The sequence below is a fragment of the Xyrauchen texanus genome, chromosome 5, assembly GCF_025860055.1.
Source record: "Xyrauchen texanus isolate HMW12.3.18 chromosome 5, RBS_HiC_50CHRs, whole genome shotgun sequence".
Classification (NCBI taxonomy): domain Eukaryota; kingdom Metazoa; phylum Chordata; class Actinopteri; order Cypriniformes; family Catostomidae; genus Xyrauchen; species Xyrauchen texanus.
The window spans coordinates 28,738,210-28,757,646 of record NC_068280.1 but is presented as its reverse complement, the minus strand read 5'-3'; the positions used below and the strand labels follow the sequence as shown (position 1 = coordinate 28,757,646).

The window sequence follows — 19,437 nt, the reverse complement described above, 5'->3', positions numbered from 1 at the left end:
AACAAAACTACTACTGGTCTTTTCTGTATGATTATAATACATCAAAACTTTTTAAAGCTACTAAAGTTACTCAGTCAAGAGCAGTGCGAGTTCTCATTTTCTTGTTTTGGTTGATTGATTATTATAATGACACTAGTAAAGCTGGGCGATAAAATGATCTCGATATTTATAGCAATAAAATAAAAAATAAAAACACGATATCGTTAAGCTTTTGAGTAATTTTCGATATTTAGCCTGTGTTCTACATCTAAACAACAAGGTGTGTGCTGCAAAAATGCAAGCAGTTCAGTTTTCTCAGACTGTATAAAAGTTACCTTGCTACGCTTAGGCCATGCCAGTCACCGTAGTCCAACTCCGGGTCCGGACCGGAATAAATATGAATTTATTCCAATTGGGCCGCAAGACATCATGACAACGGTTGCACCAGCTCTGATCTATTTGCACTGTATTCTTTAATGTTTTTCTATACCAACGAACACACTTCATTTATACGCTGTCCCACTTTGCACTTGTTGCCTTTTTCCCCTGCATGAGAGTAGACATGAGGCGCCGCATAAATTAAAGTAGTTCCAGATTGCCTTTCGACCATAATGTTTTTCCTTCTAAATTTTGCTTTATTAATCATTGTTACGCGTCTTAAATAATACAACTGTGAAATTAATCAGATGTAATCAACAGGAAAGACAAGGAAAGACAATAAAATTTATGAAAATATAAAAATGGTCCATTCAGACATTTATATTTTCAAAATTCTCTCAGTGGATACTCCTGAACCCCTGAAAGGGCTTCTATGCCCCATACTTCAGTGTAACGAAATATAAAAATAATTTGAATGTAAAAAATGATATGCTGTCATAGTCTCTTCATTTTGAAGCACAATCTAATAAAATTCAATTGCAACTGCACTTGATTGATAAACTCACTCAACAAAATGCAGTTTTGTATAGACTATTTTGACTGTTAAGGGGTTTTTTTTTCTTCTTTTTTTTGTTCTTTGAACTTGGAAATTCAAAATAATTTGCAAATGTAAATGTATATTGTGATAAATATTGATATCGAACTATATGAAAAAGAATATTGTTATAATATTTTTGGCCATATCGCCCAGCCCTACACACTAGACAGAAGCATGTCTATTAGCTTACATTTATACTTAAGTCCGACATTTTAATACAATAACTTTTTTCTCCACTGACATCACTCTCTGTGTTTACATGAATACCTCAGCAAGACGGGCATTTTGGCAGAAATTTGAAATGCAGGTGCGCATTAGCGTGAGCATTTTCAGAACACACACTTCTCTTCAGCACACATACACACACACCGCCTGTCAATCAAACAGGGTGCAGCTGTTACTCTATCACTAGTGCTCTGGATTATTTCCAACTGCAGAACAAGAAAATGAACTTTCTAAAAAGTGTCAAAGGCCTAGGCCATCACAAATATAGCCGTTATTTATTTTTTTGTTATTGACATTTCAATCAGTCAGCTTGTAGGTTCGGTTAAGTAAAATTCTCTTTCACTTGCCCCTTAAAAAAATCCACTTGACAAGCGTTGAGTCCTCAGTAAATATTGTATTTGACATTCTCCGATAACATTACTTTCTTCTGCATTATATCTCCTAAAGTAAATGTAGGTTTTTAAAAAGGAGGTTTAGATATTATTTTGGAAAACAAGCCAAAAAAGACTAAAAAAAAAAATTCTATGTATAAAGTGTATAATGGGCTAAGACCATCTAACCGTTAATGTTCACTTTGAACCATCTTTAAAAAACAAAAAAAAGCCATATTTCTTCATAATACATATATTATGATTCCCTACGTTGCGAGCCATCACGTTATTATCTAGCTGCAGCAACCACGCGCAAGTGATGAGAGTCCCCATGGCAGAGTGTGCATCAGCCGTGAGAAGATTCAATCTATTCCCTGGTCACTTCACAAAACTCACAGACGCCAGCAGACCGCACAGAGAAATGGCAGTTCATTTTCATAATCCTCTTCCTTATTATCTTTAAAGGATGGTTTAAAGATATAATGCTGTGGTGTTGCATTGTGATACGGAATGCGGCACAAAAATCCTTTTATCTCGATTATTTTCTTTTCATAAAAGCTGGAAGCCAAAATCGTAATTGAAAATTAAAATTGATTATTCGCCCAGCCTTACCTTCACATCCTGCTTGCAGTATGTGTGCAGATCTGTTCTCTTTAGTGTATTACACATACTCTGAGCATGCATGAGGCTCATGATAGTGTTTTAAAAGCCATTTTGTTTTTAAAAACACACTATTTCTCGTGTTGAGTTAACTGACGTGCTTGAGTTCAGTTTGCCAACATGAGCGGAGCACATTATAAATACAGCACTCTAGATTCGTTATGAGTAATTCCAAATGTTCTTGGCCGCTAAAAGTAAATATACAAATGGAAAATAACATCATAACCAGGGTTGGAGAGTAACAGAATACATGTAACATGATTACGCGTTTAAAATATTAGTAACTGTATTCCACTACAGTTTCATTTTAAATAGTTCAGAATACAGTTACATTCAAAAAGTATTTTGATTACTGAAGATATTACTTTGCATTTTCTAGTAATTTAATTAAATATTTAGTCAATTCAATTGAAAAATATGTATCCATATAAATGATGTGATCCGAGCAGCATTTGAATAGCAGTAAAATACTTCAGGATTTGTTACATTCATACAAGCAGACAGACAGCACTCTCAAACTGTTATGAGTGAAAAGGTGGATATGATGCATTTGAGGAACTTTTCATTTGGAGATCAATAGAGAGAATCCACATACAAATTCAGACAATCAAGATCAGAAAAAGATGAATGAACGAATGGTTACATTTATATAGCACTTTTCTGACACTACACTCAAAGCGCTTAAAGTGAACAGGGGACTCTACTCAACCACCACCAGTGTGCAGCATCCACCTGGATGATACGACGGCAGCCATAGTGCACCAGTACGCTCACCACACACCAGCTATTGGGAGAGAGTAGAGTTATAGAGCCAATTAGTGGATGGGGATTATTATGGGGCCATGATTGAGAAGGGCCAATGGGAGACATTTAGCCAGGACACCAGGGCCCTCTTTACAAGAAGTGCTCTGGAATTTTTAATGACCACAGAGAATCAGGACCTCAGTTTAATGTCTCATCCGAAGGACAGTAAGAAAAATGTCATTGTGTACACTCTGTGGGGTTTTGAAGTATATAGCAGTAGAAATTGTTAACCTTCTGTAAATTGACATGTGAACATTTAGCTTTATGCTAAGTTAATATTAATTTATTTGCCCTTTAACATCTTTTTTTTTCTATCAAGAAAATCTATTTTTCCGACCTTTGATATTAGGCCAATTGTTAGAGAGAATTGTTTTATTGTTTTCCTGTAACAATATAGAAAATTCCTTAAAAAAAAACAAATATATATATATATATATAAATATATGTTTTTTTTTTTTTTTTACTTTATCTTCTTTTAGAGGCAACACTGCATAAGATATACATTTTTTTTCTTACTGTACTGGCACATTTTCTAGTAATCTTTTTTAGTAATCTGTTTACAATCAAAACAAGTCAAATACAGAAGTAACCATAGTAGTTATTAGGGTTGTGCCGATGGACGGTGTCGAGCCACCATCGTGATGCCACGCCCCCTTTTGCGAGTCTTGCTAGTGTGACTCACTAATCCAAGTCTCTTCTATAGTTAACCTAAAAACTTTGCAGGGATTGCTCTGTAAATTAAATTGAGAATATAAATAATGCATATATGCTATTTTAAATACTGTAGTATATGCCAGAGACGTGACGTGTTAGTCTGTGAAAATACCATGTCAGGCAGGCTGCACAAATATTGATCTTGACATTGTTAGCTTCTTGTCTTTTTTTTTTACATGTCTTACACTGTACATTTAGATTAAAATATTTTATGTTGTAGGCTACTAGAAAATAGACTTTATTAATTAATTATTAGTAGTTGTAGTGTCTCAGAAAATCTTGCTCATTGTCACATAGCACTTGTATACACTGAAGCGGCATAAACCCAGACCAGCGAACGTCAAATCACTTTTGTCTGGTTAATACTTTTAAAGAAAAATGTCCTTGGCCATAAATCCATAATGTCAAATCAAATGAAAGAAACAAGGTGAATATGAATAACACACATTTATTAAAACATAGAAGAACAACAAATGACACGGGTACAACCACTCAGACCGAAACTAGGCATTAACATTTCACTTATAATTAGCAGCACAATTAACTTCAGCACAGGCTACAAAATAAATTATGTTATTGAAATATTGTAAAGTGGTCATATGAACTACACAAATGAACGTTTAAAAAATAATATGCAAAATCGAATAGCTCCGCAACGGATGGCGAAAAATGCGTAAAGAAGTCTAATATCTTTCACCATAGACCATGTTTAAATTTCGATGTTTCTGGCCAGAAATACCAACATATTCACTTTATCTGGTTTTAATAAGCTGCAGATTGGAGTAACTACACTACCCGCTGTGCTGAAGACCCGCTCTGATGGAGTACTGGTAGCACATATGCAGATATTTCCGTGCTAATCTTGCCATGAACGGAAACCTTTTGTCGTTCGTTTTCCCACCAAGTCAGCGGGTCCTCTTCCCCATCAATGGCCATTTCCTGCAGGTACATGGTCATTTCTGCCTCGACCTTTTGCTCATCAGTGAGTAAAATAACGAAATTATAGTTTTTAAGTGGAAAATAGTATTTATGTAAAGAGATATATTAAAATAAAAAGTTCACAACTCTTAAGTGAAAGCTAAAAAAAAAAAATGCTTCACGTGTCGTGCAACCTACTGATAAAGCGCCGAGTCATTAGTTGGGTTAGTAAAATAACGAAATTATAATTTTTCATATCATTTCTGAAAATTATATGAAATTATATTAAACCGCCCCCCCCCCCACCGACGATATCATCGTCCATCGCGATGTTTTACTGTCAACATCGTCAACGGCCAATTTAGGGGACATCGCCCAACCCTAGTAGTTATGTTACTGACCTTAAGTAAATCTCAGTAATCCATAGTAGTTATATTTGGTTACTGACCAAGTAATCTAATGGAATGTTACAAATGACGTTTTACAGCATGTATTCTGTAATCTGTAGTGTAATGTATTTTAAAAGTAACCCTCCCAACCCTGCCCACAACACCGAGTTTTTGTGGATTGAAGAATGAATGAGAGCATTTTAATGCATTAAAAGTCCATTGTCAACTCGGCTACAAACAGAAACTTAAAAATACTACCATCATTTTTCAGAAAATGGCTTGATGGTTTAACCGGACTGCACAGCAATGCCACATGAAAAGTTATTTCCTTCTTACGTTTTTTATTTTTATTTCAACAAAGTTAAAGTTGTGTCAGCATATTATCAGTCTTCCAGCTCTCTACATATCCACATCAGCAATTAAAAAACCCATATTGTTCGATTACTAAACAAGAGTGGGATATGGTAAATAAAGGAAATACTGAACTTCAGTACTTTTCTATGGGGACTGACTCTGGGGATGTTACACTATGATATTTATTGGTTGATGCTACTTACCCAACAGAGTAGATAAGTTGTTTCAGAGATGGAAAACCTTTATACACTTATGAAAGATTAAAAAAAACGAGTGGTCAATATTGATTCATGTTGTATATGAACAGGATTAGTCCCACAGTAGTGGCACTATTTTAAGAGCGCAAGCATTATGTGCAAAGCCTTAAGTCATAAGCGCAAAGTCAATGGGCATGGCCCTGAAGTTTTGGTATTTTCGTGCAAGCATGCAATGTCAGGCATATTTCATATTAAGACAGTGACAAGCTCCTTTTATACGCACCAAAAATTAGATTCTCATCAGAATTTGGATGTATGTGCTATTAAATTACATAATTATTTATCTTTTTCATCTACTGTCACACAAATCATTGCTAGTACTAACAGTGATTGTATCGGCGTGCACTTCACTTCAACTGGTCGATTTTTATTTGGAAAAATTACATTAATTTATTGAAATACAAAAAAAAATTTCAGAATTCAAATTACACTTCAAATGAAAAGACAATATCATAAAATAACGAAGTGCTAACTTTTTTTTATTTAAATCCAAACATTACTCTCTCCAAACTTGTTTCACCGGCCCTTTTTGCAGTGACTAAAAAAAATATCACTCTACGACAACTCGTAGAAAATGACAAGTCAAATTTAAATCATAAATACAATTGTAAATATACAATAATAATACATATAAACATAATAATAATATAATAGAAAAAAAAACCATGACACAAATCAAAATTTTTAGTTTCAACAAACTGCTTCAACAGCAATTGAAGGGACATAATTTTATGTTCTGTACTTTCAGAATTTGGACATGAACTTTATTACCACCTGCTGGTGAAATCTCCAAACTGCAAATGCAGGAACTGGTTTTGGACTTTGCGCTTAGTTAAGAGGTGGTACTCAAACTGGCATAGCAAAGAACAAATTTAGGAACAAACTTAGGAAAATAGCAAATTGCACTTTGTGCCAGTTCGTTTAAATATAATACATCCACAGTTTGTGAGCCTGCACCCACAGTAGCACAAACAGTTCCACTCACGCCCAGTTGTGCTTTGTGCTGACACGAAAATTGCACTTTGAATTAGCACTCAAAAATTGGATAAGTTGCGCATGGTCGCAGCGTATTGCTCTGCGTTTTGCACAATCACAAAAACAGAGCCCAAGGTCTTACTGAGCAATGCAATCTGTGCAATCCCTCAGAGACTCTACACCCTTTAGTCCATTTGCCATGCATGCAGATAAAAAAAAACTAAAACGTAAAACCATTTTGTGTGGCACACCCGGTGATCAGAGCTTATGCATTATTCATCACAGATATAACATTTCATATTAATTGAAATCAGCATTGTGATGCTGCTAGTAAATGCTAGGTTTAGTGCCATACGATACCAATCATCACTATGGAAAGGCTGGTATAAGTGTCTTTATAGAAATGGTGTATTTTAGTTTTTTTTTTCCTTTATCTTTGTATCTTTATCTTTTTGTATATGTTTTTGATTAATGTAAAATTGCATGTTATGTCTGTGCCTTCTGAATGGACCAAGAGTCTGTAAAAATAAAGGTTGATTTTGATGATTAGAAGACCGTCAGACTCCCTCTACCCCTGTCATTTCTCTTATGGTTTATCTCTCTCTCTCTCTCTCTCTCTCTCAGCGCAACATGCCATTTCAAAGCAAGATATTATAAACAAACCTGCGGTCTAGCAGTGCAGCTCTTTAAAACTTCATCAATGAAAGACTCGCCCTATCCACACCATATCAATTACCTTTAATTTACAAAAGTGCAAACAGACATACATTTTTAACCATTTGCAAGACTGGCTGAGCACACAGTTCCCCCAAGTGCATGCAGAGATGCAAAGACAAACACAGAAGCACGTGAAAAGCTCTGTCTCGCAAAATGCCCACACCAACGTATCAGGGCAGCTTCAAACACAAACAGTAAGGCTTTTGACCACCATAGAGGAGAGGTGTGTAAATCAATTTTCTCGCTTCAACTGCAAGGACAATGGGTGGCTGGGTGAGTGTCCCCACCTTTCTTTTCTTTCGCACCTCATATTGTCTTTCATCCTGTGAATGGCATGACCATCACTTCCGGGTGCAGACAATAAATGGGGGCAACTGCTCTGAATGGCTTGCTGTATTTCAACAAAAGCATAAAGTGTGTTTTTAGTGAGTTATGTTACAGTATCTAATGAATTAAGAATGCACGATTGTTTAAAAAAAGTACTGAAAAAAATGTCAGTTATCACAATATTCTTTTTCATGTAGTTCGAAATCAATATTTATCACAATATACATTTCACATTCGCAAATTATTTGGAATTTCCAAAAGTACTACAAATACTGCCATTTCAACTGTAATATGTCAAACATTTGTTGCTATAGCTTGGATAATAAAGCTAAAAGAACAAAAGGGCTTAAACTCAAAAGGGCTTAAACAGCTATCCTGTTTAACAAGGTGAGAGAAAAATACAAACAATAGTTGCCTAGTGTCTCCAAATTAAGTAATGTTTCCCATGCTGTTGCTAATAATAAAAGTGTTACTGTCTTTAAAAAGTGTTCACACTTAATCCTTTATAAAATTCCAACAGTGAAAAATTAAAAAAGAACCCTGATTTTTTTGCAATCAAATAGCACATTAACTTGAAAGTGGATTAAGAACTCTTTTTGGTCCATATTAATAATGGGGTATCAATGCACGTTACATTTACACAGTTCTTTGGAACCCAATCCACTTCAAAATTTTATAATAGCAGTGTTATATTGAACCATTATTATTATTATAATATAGTAAAAGGTTTTGTTGTAATTTATTCGCTTCGCCGTGGCATTGAAAGGTGTTCCAGTTAAATTCGAACCTTTATTTTGATGGAAAATGGAAGGAAGACCTTTAAATTTTCATGTGTAGGTGACATCAGCTTTTCAATAGGTTTATTACAAATCTGGAGAAACGCTATTGTTGACTACTGGAAAAAACTGAAGCATTTCACTTTCACAATGGAAGCATACTAAAAGTGAACCAAACTCAAGACACAACTGGAGTTTGTGTCAGTGTTATATTGCAAACCACTTAAAGACTGGTAAAACTTACAGTGCGAACAGACTGTATCTTGTGCCTCAAGTGCGCTTGAAGTATGAGTAGCATATTCAAAAGTTGGAAATCATGATTCAGTACCCTTTTTTTTTTTAATACTGAATCAATTTCATGACCTCAACACTGTACTAAAATACAAGGACAAGTGTTCAGCAGCCCTGTTCAGCGGCAGCAATGCCTCGCACTGAATCTAAAATGTGAAACGCACAGCATGACCAAAGTAGTCTGATTGTCAAACTAATGACTCTTATAAGCCAGTTCTTTTTATTGAATCTTCCATCATGCCCAACTCGAAGTGAACCATGAACTACTAATGTTGTACTTTAAGGCTCCTGAGGTTTAACGACAGTGCAGTTACTGACTGGTGTTTCATATGACAATGTGTAGTTATAAAAAGGCCTTGATATGAGTTTCGTTGAAAAAAAAAAAAAAAAATGTATAATATATAATAATTGTTTGTTTAGAATATTTATTTAATATATAGTTGCATTAGGCCCAATTATTGGATTGCATTTATGGATCTAAAATGTCTTTGAAATGTCATTATTATATTGATCTCTGATTTGATATCTCTGCTTTAATGAAAAGATGTAATACTTTTGCAGAATAATGCTAAATGCAGCAAATGCAGAAATAATTTCAATTTATTTTCTTTTTTTTCTTTTCAAATATTCTTTCCTAAAAAGAAAGAATCGTTAATGGTACCAAGAATCAGAATCATTAAATTCCTTACGATTCCCATCCCCAACTATACTACAATCAGAACAAACACTCTGTCACTATCAAGCATGCAGCACATGCCTACCATTATTAAATATAAATGGCCATATTACAAATTTCATTTTAATTCCAATTGTGCAGACCTATAAGGCACCAATAAAAGCAGAGCACAAAAGTTCAACATTTTAATAGTTACAGATGAAGCAGTAGAATGATTGCTGACTTTATATTAACCTCATTTACATACTGAAATTTTGACATGAAAATAAATATTGTTCCCCAACAAGCAGCTAAAGCATATCCAATACCACACACACACGCACGCACGCACGCACGCACGCACGCGCGCGCACAAGAGAGGCCTACTGAGATAATTAGCACTGCCAAAATAAGCAGGAAGGCATAATTACATAATAAAACAACAGAAAATGGAGAGGTAAGACCAAGACTAATTGGCTACTATCAAATGATTCAAACCTTGTGTACCCATCTCACCTGAGAGGTGATGTAATAATGTTCTGGATCAGGGTATTTCTCCAATAACATAAATCACAAGTGGTGAGTTTCATGCGACTACTCACGATTCACGTGTCTGGCAGTCCTGCAAGTGTGGTTCTATTCTTCTGTCCTCTGCAAATTGAGAAAGAAGGAATTTAATACAGTACAACAAATCCACAGCAAAATATTCATACATATAAACATACACTCATAGAAAGCTGTGGTCTGGACACTACGAATTGTTGAAATGTCATCAAACATCAATTAACTAAAGCAAATATTCTGGTTGTTCAACAGAGTTAATGGGGAATTATAAGCCATTTTCTTTTATTAAACCCTTGTTATGTGGAAGCCAAGTTCAAATCACACATTGAAAGACATTTCCTCTCCTGTCTAATGAAAGATACTTTGATTTTCATATTGTTTAAATTTGATTTTCTAGTCAATAACTGACTAGTCAATCAACGAGCTTCACTAATTTATCTAGATCTTTTTTGTTTGTTTGTTTGTTTTTGAATGCCTCCATAAGAAACAGCCTCACTGATCACAAACGCTCACCTAGAAAAAAAGAATGAAATGTATAATGCCTTTCAATAATGCACAGTAGGTGCGACTAGGGAGCACAGAGGATACCGAAAGGAAGCCAGCTCATAGACAACATTCATTGTAACATACACCTCACGAAATGTTTTCATACCCGAATTCCAAGTCCTTTCACTCAGATCCCAGAGGTAGAATGAGGACATACAACTTCTTGCTGCCTTAATCATACGTGACAAGGAAGTTGAGGGGAAAACACACACAACACCTAAAGCACTGAAAGACTGGATGAAATGTGACCATCTACATGCACCTGTGTCTCAAGTTGAAACCAATTTCCTGGGATTTTCCTTTAGTACTTCTACAAAATCGACCTCAGTGTGGCTGAGGCAGCTCTGGACAAGAATAATGATTATTAGATGAGACAGACAAAAGAACAGCCCTTGGGAAACAGGCTGCTTTCTACACTCAGAATCAGTGTCGTCCAGCTGCAATGGAAGATTTGCATGCAGAACTCAGCAGAAAGCGCTACAGAATTGCAACTCAAATAAGTGTTCAATATATTGGATAATTTGGTTATGCTTTCAGGTCTCAAAAAGAGTATAGCCCTCTTAGTTCCATTGAACACATTATCCAGTGTTTAAATCCATTCCACAACATTACACATATTTTCCCAAAAATATGCAGAGATGAATTAATTAATTTCTGCTTAAAGTCAACTATGCGTAAAGTACTATAAACAAATCATCCTTTTGTATCTTTCTTTATTGATTCAGTCAAACTGATTCAAAGCATTCATTAATAATATGTTTGGAAATAAAACTATAAGATGGGTGACATGTTGGAATAGGGTTATTGCTATTAATACTGTAATCACGATTATTAATGTTGATTAAAAAAATGTAATTACCGTGACGTCACAAAGCAACCGTGTGGTTCTTCAGAGTAGCAGATTTAAATGGTGGATATTTAATATTTCTGTTTCCAAAAATTTTCCAGTTTCTTTTAAGCATTATATTGTATTGTATTTTATATTGTCATAATTTGGAAAGGCAAATTAAAATTATATCTATGGTATAGAATAAATTGAATTATTGCTAAATTACAGCTTAACTTATTAGTCCACGTATCTACAGTAAATAATATAGCATATTCAATATTCAAACTTATTAACAGCCGATTTAAATCGACCAAGTTATTGCGTTCAGTAAGCCCTTAGTTGGATAGACAGGGGACCATTCATCCTGTTAGATTTTCAATGGTGATCTTGTTCAGATAGTTTTTGGTCTCAGTGGTTGCACTTTGGAAATTAAAAACAGTAATTTGCTATCAGAGTTTGTGCAATTCGTTTAAATGTTCAATCTACCAATACAAACTGCGTGCTGTCACTCACTGCAGGTTTACACTGTATGCGACCTGCATTTCGACGTGAGCGCAATGAAGCTCCTCACAATGTTCTGCACTCTCACGAATGCTCTCACGAATGCTGATTAAAAATCAAAAGCTGTCTAATCAGCATAATAAATTAATTTACACAGAGTCTGTGCCTTGATTAGAACGGGAGCGTTTTAGTTGTCATGTTGCTCATTTGCAGTATATTTAACATCTACATTCAAAGCGAGTGGTGCAATATGCAATGAATTCAAAATATTTACAAAGTGAATATTTTTCGCTCTTGTTCTACAGCTTATTTTCAAGTGTCAGGTGATGTTTCTTCAGTATTAACTTTCGTGTGCCACGTGAACAGAGCAAGAACATAAAGCAAGCATCTGGGCATTCTGATGGTTTAAAACTTGCGCATTAGGATCAGTCGTCATTACGGATAGGACGGAGTACAAATCAAAGCGGCTCTGATTGGCCATTGGCGTTTCATTGCTCAACAAACATGTTAGTGATTGGTTAGAATACTCATCCACTGCAAAAACATGTTGTAAATAGAAACCATTGACGCAACAGGAGCAGACTTAAATTGAATGCTGTGATCATTAAGTTTTCATGATAACACAATCTTGGCAGCCGTAATCGCTATTAGTTTTTCGATTAATTGTGCAGCCCTATGTTGGAACCATAAAATGTGCTTTACTCTTTTTCCTGCAGGTGGGAAAATATTTTTTGAAAAAACAATCAGGGTCTCGATTAGTGAAGGAGTAGCAAACTGAAACACATTTACACAAATACAACCAAAACAACAAAAAATTATCTTAAAGATCCAATAAGCATTTTCAGTACCATACATAACACTAGGGGTGCGCCGATCCGATATTCAGTATCGGTATTAGTCCGATACTGGCCAAAATCACTGGATCGAATATTGTAGGAGCCGGGGGGAGAATATTCCGATCCGATCATGGACTTAGTCCTAAACTGTCATACAAATGCTTAACACCTGAGCAACATGCCATGAAGAGAGATAAGCAGCATGTGTCACGCAGGGTTGCCAGGTTTTCACAACAAAAATTTGCTGCTCAAAACTAGCCCAATCGCGTTTCAGGAGGTGGAAAAATTCAGACTTGGCAACACTGGCGTCACGTGAACAGTAGCTAGAACGTGAGCGATAGATAGGTGAGACCTGTCAGCACTGTCATCATGTCAGCTGTGTGGAGTTATTTTAAACTCAACGAAGAAAAACAAAGCTGAGTGCAATTTATATATGGGTTTTCGACGCTTAATGGAGTATTTGGAGCCTCGCTACAAATAAGTACAAGCAAGTGTGTGAATTAATTTTGAAATGTATGAGGGGCCGTACAAGCCATTATTCATTCTGGCCCTCTCACATACATGCATTCTCCTTTCACATACATATATTTTCACTCACTCTCACACACACACACTCTCTCTTTTCACATTCATATATTTTACACACACACACGTATATACTTGACACTCACGTGCATGTATTTTGTCTCATCTTTTTAGTATCCATTACTTTCACTAACACAGGAAGTTCCTACTTAAGCAGGAAGTCGCTCCCAAACCATTAAATATGTGTGCAAGATTGCTTAGCTTATCCTAACATATTGTTAAACAGCTATAACTACAATGATGTTATTTAAATTCATCCTGTTCTTTTATCAAGTGCAGTTCTTCATTTTGGGAGTAGCAATGAAAATGAAATTAGACATTTTTTAAATAATGTCTTAGATTATACCGAACAAATTCAAAGAGAAGTTACAGATTTTTTTCGTTCACGAGAGGCTGTATGGAGAACTTTGTTCAAGAAATAGAGAAGCAGTCAATCCATAAAATTTAAATAAAATTATTTATTTGACAGTGCATGCATACAAAGACTTGACAAATACCATCATATAAAATGTTGTGATATAAATTAAATAAATTATTATCTGGCATTCAGCATTACAGTCAGTATATACCAGTACTGTCAAGGGCCAAATTCATTTTGCCTTCTTTTCCCTCAAACATGGGAGATTGGGGAAAAGCTTCCATTAGAAGTCTTAGAAATTCCCTTCTTGGTCCACCAAAGTCCACAGCCTCTTCAGGTACTCCCATATCATCAGAAAACCTGACATAAATGGTGTGACATGGATCATATGTCCCTCGTTTAAAACCTCTTATTGCTCCATCCAGGATTGTGGATCAGTTAATGTTAAACATGCATTTCATCTGATGATTTTTGTTGCAAGATCATGATTTATGTGGTCCATCTGAAAAAAAAAAAAAAAGAGAAAACAAGACAAATAGTAGATACACACTAGTTTATCTAGTTAAAAGGGTGGCATTATGTGCGTGTTCATGATCATTGACAATTTTGAACTTCTACATAATTACCACGTACAATGTATATTGGTAGAATTTAGTATAGTTCAAAATCAAGAGGTTGTGATATGTGGCGCAATAAGGTCATTTTTAACAATATTAAAAATGTAAAAAATTGCCAGTCTTATCCTTAAAATGTGTATATAATTATGTGGCAGCGGGGGCGTGGTCAAGCGCCCGTCCGTGAGAGAAAAGCGGTAAGGGCGCTCACACCTGAGCTAAATTATGTCTAACACCTGTGTCTAATTGCAGTAAGCATGAGGAGAGCGGCATAAAAGAGCAGCAGCCACAGAGCCTAGGGAGAGAGTGCCTACACCCAGACCAGCAACTAGGAAGAAAGTGTGCTGTACAATTGTGTGTATTGTATGTATAGTGTGTTAATTAAAGAACCTGACCTTGAAGCAGACGCTGGTTCGCGTGTCTTCCTTAGTGGAAAGCCCCACAAATATATACTGTCAAGGGCCAATATAAACATTATATATGCATATGCGAGCTGGCCCCTTCACTACATTTGATACAGACCAGTCAACCAATCAAAATGAGAAAGATTCCAACTGTAAAACCTAAATAAAAAAAAAATCTGCAATAATACAACAAAACGTCTAGGTTACGCACGTAACCTCTGTTCCCTGATAGGGGGAACGAGAAGTTGTGTCGAAGAAGCGACACTAGGGGTCTCTTGAGCGCCGAATATGTCTCTGATCTATGAAAAAAGGCCAATGAGAAGTTGGCAGACAGTATTTTCATACCCCGCACACGGACATACGGGTACGTCTAGTTCATTCAGGAGTTTTCTGAGGAGCCGGAAGTGGTCTAGCCACAACAGTGGGAGGACACAACGTCTCGTTCCCTCCATCAGGGAACGGAGGTTACATACGTAACCTAGACATTCCCCGTCTGTTGCTCACTTCGACGTTGTGAACCCTCAACTCTGTGTGATCGCAGCCCAGACACACAAGACAATGCCTGTGGCCGTCTGAAGCAGAGAGCACTCTACCGCATCCAAGAACTATACAGGGGCGGAAGGGCATCTTTATAAAGACGCGTCCTGAAAAGGATGTTGTATTGCTCTTTTAGAGAGAATTACTCTTTATACAACACTCTTTTAGTATTGCGCTGTCGAAGCGCCCAGGGGCAAACTGCACTGCCGTAGATCCAACAGCAGTAATCGCTCAGACGTAGAGGAACAGGTGTGTGTGACTCGCAGCTCACTGCATACAGGACCATCGGCTCCGAAGAAAATTTCGGAATGAAACCACCTTTATACCCATATGTCCGGGGGCGGGGTATGCAAATACTGTCTGCCAACTTCTCATTTGCCTTTTTTCATAGATCAGAGGCATATTCGGCGCTCGAGAGACCCCTAGTGTTGCTTCGACACAACGTCGAAGTGAGCGACAGACGGGGAACTGCATTTTTGCAATTGGCTACCATAAATAATTAGCATTTTGTACTAACCTTTCACTCTGTAGGCTTGCTAGTATAGCCTGGTTCAATTCCTCATCATCAGAAGACATGACCGACAGTGCAGCCATTACTGAAAGGCAGTTATCATAGTTTGCTGATTGATGTTGTGTTGAGGTAGAGGGTAATGCAGAACAATATATGTCCCTTTTCATGTAATTGTTACTTTGCGTGGTGCTTGACAACAAGGCTGCTTGATGGCCTCGGAAGAAGAGTGACGTCTTTGTTGAAAGTATCATAACTTGTTTTGGCCCTACAAGACAAAGCAGACATTATATTTTATATTTGTTCATCCTTAATTGCATTCTGAGCAATCCACAAAACATGGAAAAATGTTGTGATTCAAGAATCTTACCACAGCTCTTTTAAAAAAGTTGGCTCATTAATTTCATCATGCATACATTGCAAATGACACAGAGTACATCAAACCATTTGATACATTTAAATGAACAAGCGAGAACAAAACTAGAAAACAGAAAAGGCTGTCCTATAACAAACTACAGCACTATTTTTTATTACTTAAAATTAGGTACTGTCAATATCTTAAAATGGTTGCTAATGTTACTGTCACGTAGGGCTGAACAATGTGACAATGGTCTATAGTTGTAGTCTACGTTGCATTAAACACAAGTTCTGACAATATTTTAACCCCGCTACTGCTTTAAGCTCTTGACTTTTCCTGCTTGAGCTAGCGTTAACATTAGCTCATAGCCGACATGACACCGGTGTGGACACACTAATTTTCGCCCCTTTTCCAGCACGACTCTCTCATCTGTTTCTATCTGCGGATGTCTATGAACGTCTCATCCATACGTTTATGTAGTATTAGCATGCTATACACTAACAGTGTGTTAGCTGTTACGTCCTGTCACCTGCCCAGCCAGCACAGTGCTGATATACAGAAGCACAGCGGCTACAAATTATTGTCTGTAGACTACACATATTTTTTGTAGACTACACATATTTTTTCCAAAGTTAGTTAAGTTTCTATGTACATTGTTCTCACCTTCATCTTCTTTGACCGGGAGCTCCTGTTGCCAAAGTGTTGCTGAGCCTGAAAACGCAAAAGGTTGGCCAATCCTCCAGCTTGGCATTGTGGAACCGCTTGTCCTGCTGAAGCGACTCGGGAGTTGCCAGGTCTGAAAGGTTCTCATATCTCACTTTCCGCCATGCTGTGAGTAACGTTAGGTGCAGATGAGCCTGTCCCCCGCCGCTCAAGGGAAGAGGACAAGATGTGACAGTTTCAGGGGATGATAAAATATTATTTCGTAACACCCCGTTGGCTTGCTACAGTATTTGCGTCTCATCTCCATGCTGATCGTGACCTGAACATGACCCAGTACAAGCTTCTCAACCAATCACAGCAGGATAAAGGTCCTGCCTTCCGTTTCCACTATACTCTCTCTCACACATGCATACATTCTTCTCTTACATACATATATTTTCTTCTTACATCCATACATTATATATAATATTACATGTATATATTGACTGCATTTGCAGGAGAGGAAAAGTATGAATGTGTGAGTGAAAATATATGTATGTGAGAGGGCCAGAATACATGTATGTGAGAGGGCCAGAATGAATAATGTATTGTACGGCCCCTCATAGAAAGGTTTAGAAAATGTTGCCATGATTAGCTTCACAACTGACATCTGGAGCTCAGACGTGTGTCCTATGTCATTACTAAGCCTGACTGCACAGAGGATAGACTCAAGCTTTAATTTGCAAAAAGCAGTGCTGCATGCAAAACACTTTCGTGGCTCACACACAGGAGAGTCCATCGCTGTAGCAATGTTAAATACATGGAAAATTGAGAAGAGTAAAGTCCATGTTTTAAGAGACAACGCTAGTAACGTAAAAGCAATGGATCGCCGTGAAGTTCCCAGTTTGGTACCCTGCAACTTATTGTGAACGAGGGACTGCTAGCACAGCGCAGTATAAGTGATGCACTGGCTATCGGCAGAAAGTTCGTGGGTCACTTCAAGCACTCAACAATTGCCTATTCATGCTTTGAGGACGTTCAAGTGGAGCTGAATATGCCGCCCAAGTGTCTGCAACAAGATGTACGAACGAGGTGGAACAGTACCTATAATATGATCGAGAGCCTCATTGCACAGAAACGGGCACTCTGTGCATACGCTACATATTCTGATATGACCTAAAAACAGTGGTCAGTGATCAGAGTCAGTGTTTTTTGTGACCGTTTTAAGGTCAGGCAGCTACTGCCATCTTTTTGTCTTAGGGGAAAACTTGTATTTTTGTTTACATTGCAAGTATCTTTTCATACTGGAATTTCATACGGTTTTATACAGGTGTTTTACAGTTCAAATATTTTACTTATTGTACTGTGTTCTACTGTACCTTTTATAATGGAGATACTATTATTTTTTTATGTTTTTATTTAATTTATTTTATGGTTTACAATAGAGGTTTGACTACATTGAGTTACATACAGTATTTGACTGGAATTGTAATTCTTTTTTTGTGATCAAATTTTTATTGAATCAGAAAATGTTTTGGTACAGAAACAAAAGTAGACATAAACAACATTCTGAACACATTCTCATTTCTTTTTTCCCTCCCATATTCCCAAGGCGACCAAATCCCCCCCACCCCCATCTCCCAATAGTGCATTCAGAGCAAATATAGTTTAAAAGCAGTGCAGATCAAACTCCAAATACAATAGATAAAAATAAAAATATGAGATATAAATCTTAAAGACGTTCCTTAATTTTTGAAATGACACCTGACCATGATGAAATAGTCTTATGAGAAGCTCCATGTATTCTTGCCACTGAGAGCTCCATGTTACGTAATGTCCAAGAAAGAGTGCATCCAGTGAGTCCACGCTAGAGAATGTGGGGGTTTCCAGCGTAAGGCAAGCATTTTCTTAGCAGCAGTAAGTCCACAAAAAAGTGACTTTTTCTGAGTTAAAGAGAGAGTATAAGAGGAGTCATCATTTAAAAGCAAGAGTCTCGGACAGCATGATATCTCCAACTCCAAAATGTCTTTCAACGTACTGGAAACCTGTCTCCAAAACTCACTGACTTCCGGGCAATCCCAAAACATGTGCATATATGTCCCAATACATCCACTAGAGCACAAGTCACATTTAGGAGAGGTGGAAAGCTTCATTAAATGACGCTTCCTGGGAGTGAGATACATCCTGTGAATCATCTTGAAATGAATCAATTGATGATTAGGGTTTTTGGAAACATGTTTGAGGTTAGCCCATATTGAGTCCCAACATATTTCAATACTGTTCTCTGAATCAGTCCCATAGATATCTCTGTGCCAAATGCCCACCACCGGTAATCTTTTATAAGAAGCTTCCAACAACAAACGGTACAATGATCGAAACCATCCCCTTGTGTTTCCAGATGAAGTAAGCGACTTATGAAGAGTAAGACTGGGAATACTAAAACCCCAAGGAACCCCGTATGCGCGCATGGCAGATCTCAGACGCAGATAAAAGAAAAATGAAGTGCCTGGTAAATTATATTCTGCACGTAGGTCATTAAACATGCGTAAACCATTGTCCCCCCAAACATCAGCCAGAACATGAATCCCTCTATCACTCCAGTCTGGGAAAACAAAAGGCTTATTGTCCGATAAAAGACTGTGATTACGAAATAATGGAGAATGAGAATGCCATTTATGGTTATTACTGGAAAGCTTTGAGGCCACCCGCCAGGTAGAAAGAAGATAAGCTATTATTGGACCAAAATTCTGCTTCGCACTCTTTAACG

At 36.9% G+C, this 19,437-nt stretch overlaps 1 protein-coding gene across 2 annotated transcripts in view; it reads right to left on the bottom strand.

Annotated features, from left to right (window-relative positions):
• The window catches only part of LOC127643578 (F-box/WD repeat-containing protein 7), a 330,093-nt gene that overhangs the window by 254,782 nt on the left and 55,874 nt on the right, over positions 1 to 19,437 (bottom strand). For both annotated transcript variants that reach the window (XM_052126362.1, XM_052126361.1), the window contains one exon: positions 9,991 to 10,039. The gene's annotated coding sequence lies outside the window, so the exon portion shown is untranslated. The remainder of the gene's footprint in view (positions 1 to 9,990; positions 10,040 to 19,437) is intronic.